This window comes from Mesocricetus auratus, unplaced genomic scaffold (assembly GCF_017639785.1).
Source record: "Mesocricetus auratus isolate SY011 unplaced genomic scaffold, BCM_Maur_2.0 Super-Scaffold_100007, whole genome shotgun sequence".
NCBI classification, from domain to species: Eukaryota; Metazoa; Chordata; class Mammalia; order Rodentia; family Cricetidae; genus Mesocricetus; species Mesocricetus auratus.
In genome coordinates, this window is record NW_024429191.1 from 15,393,106 (window position 1) to 15,405,711 (window position 12,606).

Consider the following 12,606-nt stretch of genomic DNA (forward strand, 5'->3'; position numbering starts at 1 on the left):
AACCGTGAAGATCCAACCACCTGAAATGCCTTTAGGGCAAGGCCTAGGCCCACCTGTGAGGTAGCTCTCTGAGGTTTCCTCCTGTGAAAACTGAGGGACAATAGTAGATCCTTTCTCCCATCATTTCGAAAAAGATTTAAAAGTGTTTTATTTTTAAAAAAACCTGAAAATCAATAAAAATGCTACACATCAAAATTAAACTGTCCCAAAGTCTATACAACTCAACAAACTTCCGTATAGTTAAAGTAGTCATTTTCGGGATGGAAGATGTGACACTTCACATTGAATTTTACACTCTCATTATCTATCAAATGTATTTTATGTACTTATTTACCACCAAAATTTAAAAAAAAATCAACGACAGCATTAGAACTAGATAGAACTAAAAAAACATTAGTTTTATATTATCTTTCTTAACTCATGCCCATCACCTGACTTCAGTCCTTCCTTATCCCCTTATGTTTAGCCTTTCTTGTTGTTTTCTCTTCATGTCCTGGTGTACCCACATGTACATTTATTTAATCAGTGGTTCTCAATCTATGGGTGGTGACCTGTGGGTGGGGAGTGGATTGACTCTTCCACAGGAGTCACCTAAAACCATCAAAAAGCACAAGTAGCAAAACTGCAGCTATGAAGTGTCAATGAAAATAATTTTATGGTTGCCTGTCACCACAACATGAGGAGTATTATTAAAGGGTTGCAGCATTAAGAAGGTTGAGAATCACTGCATACATGCATGGCTAGATTCCACACTTGAGAGAGAACATGCAAGAATGTGGATCTTTTTTTTGTTTATGTGACTTCAATTAATTTTTTACATTCCATGTTCATCCATTTTAAAGATAATTAGGTTAGTAATTATAACACCTTTAAAAGACCAGTGCTCAGTACATACGGTTATTATTTTTATTATTTGAACATGAAAAAACAAGAAAACACAGCTCTTTGTACATGAATCTGATCTTAGGAGTTCTTAAACAAGAGGGACTTGGCGTTTGTACCATTCATCAATTCACATCCACTTCCATGTTCCTTCTTCACTCAAATGCCACTGGTGGACAAACTCTCTTCTATACCCAGAGATGATGGAGAACTGGAAATGGCAAACTGTAGCCTGGGAGACAAACTCAGCCATGCTGCCCGTTGTTTAAATAAAGTTTTATTCTAACCCAGCCATGCTTATTCATTCATGTATTGTCTGTGGCTTTTTTCATGCTTCATGGGCAAAGCCAAGTAGTTGTGACTGACAGCCCAGAGCCTGCAAAGCCTAAAGTGATTACTGTTTGGCTCTTTACAGAAAATGTTTGCTGGCAACAGCAATAAACTTAAGAGAGAGAGGGAGAGTACTGAGAGCCAAGATAAGTGTTGGGTGGCCATTTTACACAAGGTGCCCTTTCAGCCAAGACCAAACGTGCACAGGAATGAATGAAGTAGAGTACAGGAAAATATTCCAGACAGAGGGAACATTTGCAAAGGCTGAGTAAGTTCAAGAGCTGAGTGAAAAGCCCCAAGACTGGGAGCAGAAGACATGTGGCATGAAACTTAACAAATTTTAGGTTTGAGGGAGCTATTGAAGGGATTTTAGGAGGAAATTAACATAATTAGGTTTAAATTACAGGGGGATATCTATAATTGAAAGTGTGACTTTAAGAATTGAGATGGAGACTGAGGAGCAGGACTGGAGGTGAGGAGACCCGTGGAGCCCATTCCCACAATGCAGAAGCAGTCAGGACTGGACAAAAGAATGGTTTGGAGACATGGCAAGAGGCTATGCTCTAAGCATCTGTCAATGGGGCACATGGGAGTGTCATACAGAATATAGTGGAGTCTTCTGCTAATGTGGGAGAACTGATTCGGAATGGAAGAGGTGACCATGTCCATCCTGATGTAGATTGGGATAGCCATGAGGAAACGTCTGGTTGGATTTTTTCCAGCTGCATGGGTCCCTCATTCCACTACTTTAATACTTTAGAAGATTTCATATTAAATGTTGGGTGACACATAAGCTCTTAAAACATTTATCCCCACCCATCCTCACTTCCGCTGAAATTGACTCCCTTCCCCCTTTGGATTCCATTGCTACTCTCGGACTCCTGTGATCTCACAAGGCTCCCTGTATTTTCCCAATCCAGCGAGGTCGTTCTTATTTTCTCCTTGGGGACTCCTGGATTCTCTTTTTCTTATCCATAACAGCTTTCAGGCTCTAGAGAAAACTTTTATGACCACTGCCTCTCAAAGTACCTTCCAGTGACCAGTCATTGGGCACCCACTGTCTCTTGCATGACTGGGGAACAATCTACATACTCTATCTCCGCCCTTTGATGGATGTTCTGTGTTGGCAGATGCTATTTCCTTTGGTAGGTGTGTGTGTGTGCGCGCGTGTGTTTGCGCATGCATGCCTGTGTGTGTGTGTGTGTGTGTGTGTGTGTGTTTGTGTGTGTTCCCCTTTAACTGATGAGGAGACAAACTTGGTGACTTTATGCAGTTGCTCCGAGTGGTACATGGCAGATTGTGTGTCCATGGCTTAGCTCCCGACACTGGCTTGACAAGGTCTTTTAGAACCTTGTTATTCACCTTTTGTTTACCTTCTTGTTAGCTTACTGTTATGCCTACTGTCCTATGATAGGAATTTAAAGCACTGCACCTTCATTTATCAGATTTGTGCTATGCCATGCTCTTGTCACTATTCTTGGTGCTGAAGATAATAGTCAGAATAGAACATATCTTAACCCGCATGGACCTTACAGTCTACTGGAACATGAGCAATAGTACATGTAATAATTAGGTAGTCAGTGAAGCAGAAGAGTGGGTCAAAGATTGCAGGACTGGATGTGGAGTTAACAATTGGTGACAAAGGAAGGATCCTGGGAGAAAGGGAAGTTTGAGCATGTTTCTGAACTAGGTGAAGATGTCACCTATTGTAATATAAGAGGATGTTGTTGACGTGGAAGATAAAGCAGAGAAGATATCCAAAGGAGGGTACAGAGAGTCATGGCATATGAGAAGGTATGAAAGTGATGAGATAAATTACAGAGGGTTCTGGGATGGGAGGTGGGTAGATCATATAGGGATGCCTGGTAAGAATTTTGATCCTTAATCAGAGTGAACTGAGAGTCATTGGGGATTTTGGGCAAAGCAATGATGAGTTTGACCTGGTTTGGGGACAGTTGCTGTAGAAACTCGTGGGAAATGGGATGTAGGAACTAAGAATAGAAGAGAAATCCATAAGACAGCTATCGGTCCCACCTCCTATTCTTTGCTATAGTAGGATTGGTCAGGTCATCCTTCTAGCTATGCATCCTCTAAGCCTCAGTGTCTTATGAAATACATGTTCTTTTTCCTCATATTTGGGTCATAGGTTGGATGGGTGTGGCTGATCCCACTTGGCCTCACAAGTTTCAGGTTGCAGATTAGGTCTAGAGAGGATAGTGTTCTGATGTCAAAAAGATGAGATCTTGTCAAGTTATACAAACACGGTGGAAGTCTCTACTCACATCAATCTTCTGTTGACCAAGTCAAATTATATGGCAAAGATCAGCATCCCTGAGGCAAGGATATATGTATGCAAAAGACACAGGAAAAAGCCTTCAGTGTACAGGTTTATAAGAGGAAGGCAGGGGGAGTATTAAACGAGGGGACTCACCTGCCAAACCCTTTCTTCATGTCAGTGTGCTGTGTCAATGTTCTCCCTCCGTGTTCTAGCACATCCTAACTTATCTCATGTCCTTTTGGCTCACATCCTGACTCACAACTGACAAACTGATGTCCTTCCTGTCTGCCCTCCATAGACTCCCACTTTTTGGTTGCTTCGAATCCCAGCACATCCCAGTTGTGTTCTTTTTACCATATGGCTTGTTCGTCTCACATGTATTTAGGAAACTTGAATGACCAGCAATTAAACAGCACAAAATTTTATAAATGTCACTATTTTCTGCACCCTCTTCATTGACGATGCTAATCTGTGTGACACTTGACTGGTGCTAAACTTGACTTTAAGTCAGCTTCACATTTTTCTTTTTGATAAAGACATGCATTTTAAACACGTAAACACATATAAGTGTTTGTGTGTGCATTTCTTGCCCTCTGGAATCTTGAGGGGTATGACCACTGCATTTTAAGACCCTGGCTTCTTCTTACTCGTTTAATCTTCCTTTTGTATTAGCCAGGGTTCTCTAAAGAAAGAGAACTAGTAGAATTAATTGATATACATACATAAACATACACATGCACACACAGAATTTATTTACACAGACACATGCAGACACACACACATGGAATTTATTGGAATGGCTTACATACTGTGGTCTGGCTAGTCCCACAATGGCTATCTCTCAAAGGAAAGACCAAGGATCTAGTAGTTGTTCAGTCCATGAGGCCGAATGTCTCAGCTGGTCTCCAGTCAACATTGGAGTCCTGAGGAATAGGTTCTGATGCCAGCAAAGGAATGTCTCAGGCAGCAGAATAGATGAACTTGTCATTAAGAGTGAGGGCATGCAGACAAAAAGCAAGAACTCCTGTGGCCTTTATGTGTGCTACCACTGGAAGGTGTGGCCTATGTTTAGGATAGGTCTTACCATCTGAAATGACCCAATGAAGAACTCTTGCAGGGATGTCTAGCTCCTTGGATTTTAGTTGATACCAAATGGAGTCACGCTAGCAACTGATGTTAGGCATCACACTTCTGGTCTCTTCAGGTCATGGTAGGCCTCTCACTGTGTATATGGTCATCAAAAATCATTTGTCTATGGCTTTGTCTCCCATAATCCTCTGAGCCTGGAAGATTCTACCCTTTTTCCTTTTCCTTCTTTAGCAATTGCCTTTGTAAGCCCGTTCATCTCCAGTTAGCCCTGCCTTCTTTCTTGCTGATTTTATAATTTGCCTTGTAATTCATATTTGTTGATCTTATTATTCTGGGTGGCAGGTACTCTATGGCCCTCCTTTTCCAGCCCATAAGTATCTTTGGCCTTTCTCTCTGCAGATAAGAATGTTATTTTTATAGGACATTACATCTTGATGTGTTTGGCCACATACTTCTCTTATATTTCTCCATTTTCTGTTCCTTGGTTCCTCCCTTCATTCCTTTCCAGTTGTTACTCAAATATTGCCTCCTCCATGAAGTCATAAGCAGGAATGTCCAGTCTTTTGGGACAACAGGAAATTGTCATATATATTATTGGGTCACATTGATACCTATCTTGGGATGCATGGGGTCTATGGGCCACAGGTAAGAGATTCTTCTCCCCAGTTTTATGGATTTCCTTCTTATCACATATCGCACATGCCCTTGATCTTAAGTAGATTTATTTGCCTTCCTCATCAAACTGCAAGTTCCTTTAGAAAGAGATTTTCTGGATTTGGTGTCTCAGAGTATGAAATAATAAACACTGTTTCTTATTTGGTATACAATTGAATGATTTGAGTTTTGCTGTTTCAACAGGAATATAGGTTCTTTAATGGTAGGTCATGCCATGTCTCTCTTTTACTTCCTACACTTTTTGCTAGGTGAAATGTAGGAGCTTGATAAATTCTGAGCAAAATGAGTTACATAGCACCTTAGTCCTTCCAGACTTATAAACAAGAGAAAGTTCTTTCTCATTTTCTGAAGGCTAGGCAGCAGATTAGTTGACTGGTGAAGACTTGCTCTCTGTTCATAGATGGTGACATCAACTATGTCCTTGCATGGTGGAAAGGCAAGCGGTGTGTGTGTGTGTGTGTGGTCTGTTTTAATAAGGGCACAAATTACATTCCTGAGCACTTCCCCCCTCATGAAGAATAATCTCTCAGAGACCCACTCCTTCTAAATACCCTCACCTTTGGAAGTTGGGTTTCAACACATGAATTTGGAGGGACACAGACATTCACATTATAGAAGATAGAAAACACAGGAGGCAGCTAAGGTGGATAATACAATGTGCTGCCAGTTAGACTAGTAATTTTAAGACCTTACAGGTCTTCAATACCACAAAAACACTACCTGATTTTGAAGATTGAAGACAAAAAATTGTTTTGGGAGCCCTTTACTTCTGTCCATAGCTGAAAATACATCTTTTAGGTGAGGCAGCTAGCTATGCCCATTGCACACCAGCCTTCCCTCTCGGGAATGGTGCTGAGTTATTTTCTGGTACAGCAATGGTTTTGGTGGTGGTGGTGGTGGTGGTGCGTGCGTGCGTGCGTGCGTGCGTGCGTGCGTGCGTGCGTGCGTGCGTGCGTGTGTGTGTGTGTGTGTGTGTGTGTGTGTGTGTAAAATAGAGTGGGAGAGACAGTGGTCCAGAGGCCAACACACCTGGAATCTATTTATGAGGATCACTGGTACAGGCCACAGCTTGGGCCATTCATTTATTTCTCACTAAGTGAACATCTGGGATTCAGTTTGGGACGCCAACAAGTTTGGATGGGAACTTGAAGCTGTGGTCGGGATGTTGGACTACTCACCAGAGGGGGTGGTGATCAGAGTGAGCAGGGCTCTTCAGTGGTTCAAATGAAACAGCCATCGGGTTGAGAAGTCCTTCACACGCTGGAAAAGCACTCAGAACAAAGGGGGGGGGTCGTAATGTAAGGACAACTCAGTTGCATAAATGTAATAATACAATCGGAAAAATGCTCCTTTCCTCTCGCCCAGCTCCCTTCCCATCCAGTACTTCTAATAATATCCAGGTATTTCCCTTTCCTAGGAATAAAATAATAAGAAAAATTCTTGGACTTGGACCAAGGAGGAAACGCTTCAAGAAAGTAAAACTCTAATTAGTTATAGATGAGATTTGGTCACAGTTAATTACTCCGCATTCTTGGGCTCGTGCCTTAGAGGGCTTAAGATCTTTATTTTTCCCCGTTGCTAGGTTTGTAGATATCTCTCTAAATGCCTGGCTAAACACAGAGCCTTACACCATAATTAACAGATCTGCTAGGGCGAGAGTGTTTGGAAGAAAAACGAAAGAGAAATTTGTCAGATTGTCATTCACAAGCTAGGAGTGTTGGAATCTTGGCTGTCTGGGCTTTCCCTGGTGCCCCCCATCCCTGTTGCCCCCCCACCCCATCTTCTAACTTTGAACTTAGTCAGAACAAAAAGAAAAGGCCAGTGGGTTCACACAGGATCATTTGAAGCAGTACAGTTTGAGAAATTTTGTGCTGAGTTGCACCTGCCCTCCCTGACATCGGCCAGCTATAGTATTTCTCTTTCAATTTACATCTGTCAGTTTCCTACCTGTGTGGGTTGAAGGGGTTTGACGCCCCCAAGAAAGGGCCTAGAATAAACCAGAGACAAAGTGGAGTCCGGGGTGACCCGAGCACATGTCATCATGTTTAGAACCAGCTTTCTTGCATCGTTTGAGGACTTTTTAAGTATAAAAACATTCTTCGAACTGCCCAAAGTGTTTTCCTGTTAATTTCCAGTAGAACCAACTTGACATTAACCACAGGCTGTTCATGGCATGTTTAATGTCTCAATGGAGCAAGCGGTCTGCAGGGCAGTGCTAAGGTCTAAGGAATTCTCTGTCTCCCTTCCCTGCCCCTAACACGATGCTACAATGCTTTTGTATTTATGGTCAGGCGACACATACTACACACACGCACACCACACACACACACACAAACACACACACTACACACACACACACACACACACACACAGGAACATTAGGCCTTTGTGGGTCATCCACCTTTCTCTTCTGCATCTCTTACTTTGCTGTTTAGAAACCTCTCCCTGGCAATGTCCTACCTGGTGCAGAGACCACCCGACTCCCCCATCTCTGTTCAGGTGCTGCCCCTTGACCTTAACTGTATGGTTCAAAAGGTGCAACCTTATCTCCACACTGTGCTGTTGCCAGCATGGAGTTGAGCATTCCATCTGCTTGTGAGTGCGACCCTCTGATGGCTTGGTTGATGTAGTCTTGAGGGTTCCTAATAAAATACTCTGGTTTTCACAGGCAGAGGAGGAATAGCCAGCATAGAGGTGCTTGGACAGTATTGTACAACAATTCATAGAACTTTTAGGTTTTATATAGTCATATTCCTTCTGTGTGATAGGTACAGTAGGTATTTACATGTGTGTAGGGCGAGTGATGTATGTACATGTAAATGTAGGCTTGTGTACATGCATGGGCAGGTGTGTGCACATGAGTGTGTATGCACACAGAGACCAGATGTTCATGTAAATGTAGGTTTGTGTACATGCATGGGCAAGTGCGTGCACATGTGTGTGTATGCACACAGAGACCAGATGTTCATGTAAATGTAGGTTTGTGTACATGCATGGGCAGGTGTGTGCACATGAGTGTGTATGCACACAGAGACCAGATGTTCATGTAAATGTAGGTTTGTGTACATGCATGGGCAGGTGCGTGCACATGTGTGTGTATGCACACAGAGACCAGATGTTCATGCCTTCCTTCATTACACCCTTCCTTGATTTTTAGACAGTGTTTCTCATTAAACCAGGACTCATCCCTTTGGCTAGGATGGCTGGCCAGTGATTGTTAAGGATCTGCCTGTCTTTCCCTCCAAGCACTGAAATCTCAGACTCGTGCCAGCTTTTATGTGGCTGCTGGGAATCCAAACTCAGGTCCTCATGCGTGCACACCAGGCACTCTACTGACTGAGCCATCTCTGCAGCCTTTGAAATCACCTTTACACCAACCAGCCATCTCTACCTAGCTGGCCAGCAAGCATTCATCGAGCACTTAGCTAGAAATTATTCACTATGCCAGATAAGCAATCCCCACTTTCATAGCATTTAACATCTGATAGGGGTGTCAAGATTCCTCTTTGTCACAGGAAGAGACAAAGACATGGGGAGGTTTCATTGTAAGCTTGTCTTAGAATCCAAGCGCTAGCCTCTCCAGATCTTGTTGTTTGTTTTGTTTTGTTTTGTTTTGTTTTTTCGAGACAGTGTTTCTCTGTGTAACCCTGGATATCTTGGAACTTGCTCTGTAGACCAGGTTGGCCTCAAGCTCAGAGATCCACGTATCTCTACCTCTGAGTGCTGGGATTAAAGGTGTGAGACAACACACTGGCCTCTTTTCCAGATCTTAGACTGAGGATAAGATCAGTCTTAGCAGTCCTGCAGTCCACCCCACTCGTGGTGTTGATGGAGGAAACTTGCTTAGAGATGCCAGAGGTGCGGAGCTAAGATGTCTACTACAGTTCTTCTGAGTCCCAGCCTCAGGCTCTCATGCCTTGCAAGGGCCCAAATAACTCACAGGCTCTCATTTTGTTCCCGTGCCTCTGCTCTCTCTTCCCTCACCTCGCCCAGGTTTCATGGCTGTCACTGCTATCATTTGACATACCTTCAAATCCCTGTCCCTCTCTCATCATCACTTGGAAAATCCAAACCTTGACCGAATCCAGCCTGCTGCTGTTTGCACTTTTTCAGAAAGGATACTTTATGTGACTGAGTAAAAGCATCCATGTGGACAGATCACAGCTATTCCATTGCTGGACCACAAGTGGCCATTTGCTGCTGCCCGCACACCCCCTACTCCTTCTTAAACAAACTATTTCTCACTTTCTCTTCTCAGTCATCAAACACCCTCCTTCCCCTCCTCCATCTCTGCTCAGAATCTGATTTCCACTTTGCTCTGAGAAAACAGAAGTGGCTGCAAGAGACTTCCAAAGGCACCTCAGTCTCTGCTTGCTCTTGTTCCTGACCCTGCCTTCCCTGCTAGTGCCAGGTGACCCACCCTTGGCCCTGTCACAGGCCGGAGCCTTCCCTTTGGCACTGGAGTTGTCCTTGTTACCTCTACAGAAGTCTCACTTGGTCCCCATGCAGCAAGGTGTGCCGGTGTGCGCCTGTCATCTCAGCACTCAGAAAACGAGGCACAAGGGTCATGAGTGCAAGGCTAGCACAGCTCCAAAAAGGTCCCCGCACCTTCTAGCTCAGTGCTTCTCAGCCTTCCTAATGCTGTGCTCCTTTAATACAGTTCCTCATGTTGTCCCGACCCCCAACCATCCAGTTATCTCATTGCTACCTCACAACTGTAATTTTGCTGTGGTTATGAGTCATAATGCAAATATCTGACATGCGGAATATCTGATATGTCATCCCCAGGGGGGTCGCAACCCACAGGTTGAGAACCACTGCCCTATTAGCGTCAGCTTGCCATCTCTTCTGGATCATTCTTATTTGCATGTTAATGTGGCACAATTTTCTCCATCTGAAAAATAAAAGAAAATTAAAAAAAAACAGTAAAACCTCTTTCCTGATTCTCTATCGCCTCTTGTCAACCATTTTTCATCTCCCAGCCACAGGAAATGTCTTAATGATATTTGTTTTCTCTTCTCACTCTTTTCTTGAACCATTCCAGCTAAGAGCTCATGCCCATCTCTGCACCAAGTTTCTATCTGAAGTCTTCAGTGAGCTCCATACTACTAACATCAGTCCCCTCCCTCCCTCCCTCCCTCCCTCCCTCCCTCCCTCCCTCCCTTCTTCCCTCCCTCCCTCTCTCCAGGTCTTCCCCTTCCGTCCTCCCTTTTTTGGAACTCTTTTTCACTTGGTCCCACAGCTCAACATGTCTCTCCCCCACCACACAGGGGCCTGTTTCCTTGTCATCCAGTCTCTGAGGGATGGTGAAGTCCAGACTCCTGCCCTCCTATCATCCTAAACTGTAGAGACCAAATCCAGACTCATGACCTTAAATGCCACGCTATCTCTGACTCTTAGCTCCCAAACCCAGATCTGCAAATGCGTGCGGGCGGCATCTATGCCTGGACGGACACAGGAAGATGTAACTGAGCACATTTAAATCTGCTCCCTGCCCTCCACCCTTCTCTCCTTATGGCCTTCCCCAGGCTGGGTAATAGAAGTTCCAAGGCGTCTATCTGATGCGCTAGCTTCATCCCTTCTCCCATGCCTCCCCTCTGCTGTATCTCATCTCCTCCCCCATTAGATGACTTCTAAGAGCGAGCTTGGCCACTTACTGTCTCCACAGCTTCCACCCTAGGATCAGGGAGAAGAACATTCCACTGAGCCGAGCAGCCTGGGTAGCATCATGAGGCAGGGCAAGCAGCAGCTTGGTCGTTTCTCAGGAGGCAGTCAGAGGAGATACCTGAGCCTAGGAGAGCTGCCTAGTGTTGGCCTGTTGTGAAATGTGGAGTACAGAAGTCAATGGGAAAAGCTGAGGGCCATTACCACGTGACCTGACTGCCTGGAATTTATCTCCCTCTGTGTGTGTGTATGTGTGTTCACAAGAATGTATGTGTGCTCTCTTCTGCTCTATGTACAATCCTCTGGGGTTTCCAGAGAGCCCAGTGATTTTTTTCTTTCCCTTTTTAAGAGAGAGAGAGAGAGAGAGAGTGTGTGTGTGTGTGTGTGTGTGTGTGTGTGTGTGTGTGTGTGTGGAGAGTGTGTGTGTGTTTGCACATGCACTCACCAGTGCACACAGGTATGCTCACCCTTGCATGTACGTGTGAAAGCCAGAGATTGATGTCAAATAGCTTCTGCTATCTTTCATTCCCTTATGTTTTGGAAAAGGTGGGGGTTTTGTTGTTTTTGAGACAGGGTCTCTCAGTCAACCGTCAGCTAACCCCTCAGCTAGCCTGAGTGCCCCTGGGATCTGCTCCTCTGTGCAGTCCCAGTGTGGGGTCACAGGCATATACTACCATGCTTGGCTTATTACATGGGTGCTGGGGACCTGAATTCAAATCTTCCTGCTCATACAAGCATTTTACCCATGGAGCCATTCCTGCAAACCCACAGTGCTCTTGGCTTTGGTGATTCATAAAGCAGTATGCTGACTGCAGTCTCAGTTTCATCTACATTTTTCTAGGCAAAGGTGACTTAGATCTGAGAGGCAGGAATGCTGAAATCAAGGGCTTGTTGGTGCCCGTCTCAATCTCTGCAAGTCCATGAGTCTCTACTGCAGCTGCATAGACAGAAACCATGCCTTTGTGATCCCCTGCCCCTCTTTTCCTCCAGAAATCAGTCTTCTGGGTAAACAGGTAACTGCACCTTGTTACTGGTTCCCTTTGGGGGTTATCGAGTCAGCCTCCTGTTTCCCAAGCAACTAAGCCTTGAAAGCAGAATGGCAGAGGGTCCAAACCATAGGCTTTAGTGCCCAAGAGTCCTCTGCTTAAACCTCACTTACGAACTGTGGGATTTTGGTTGCATGAGTTACCTAACCTCCCTAATGCCTCAGTGTTTACTTTAAAGAGTTGCTTAAAAGACTAAGTGAACTGCGTATATAAAGTATCTAGCATATCTCAGTGCATAGTATACCCTATGTTAACATTTTTTTTAAAAAAGGAGGGAACTAATGAATGAATCAACAAAGAAACAAGACAAAGCAATGCTGGTTATTATGAGAGTCCACACCAGGTATCCAAGGCTTTCTGGAGGCACCCGGCTTCCTTAACAATGAAGTTTGGGTTACATGACTTTACAGCCAGTAGGCTAACTGCAGAAGTTTTGAGTCACTACAGGGTAAGAGGGTTATGAGCTGGCATCCTTCCTCCTTCTTCAGTTTCTCCCTCTCTACCTTCCTCCCTCTCTTGACCCAGCAGTGTTGATGACCACGTTTTCCCTGTGGCATCATAGAAGAGGAAAGGAGCTCTTGTCGTGAGTGCAAAGTAAGTGCACATTGTTAGTCTGGTGAGATTGTGGGGCTCATTTGTTAC

The 12,606-nt window shown here is 44.3% G+C and overlaps 1 protein-coding gene across 1 annotated transcript in view; it reads left to right on the forward strand.

The window, feature by feature from the left end:
- Window positions 1-12,606, forward strand: part of Slit3 (slit guidance ligand 3) — a 571,841-nt gene that overhangs the window by 85,327 nt on the left and 473,908 nt on the right. The gene's annotated exons all lie outside the window — the stretch shown is intronic.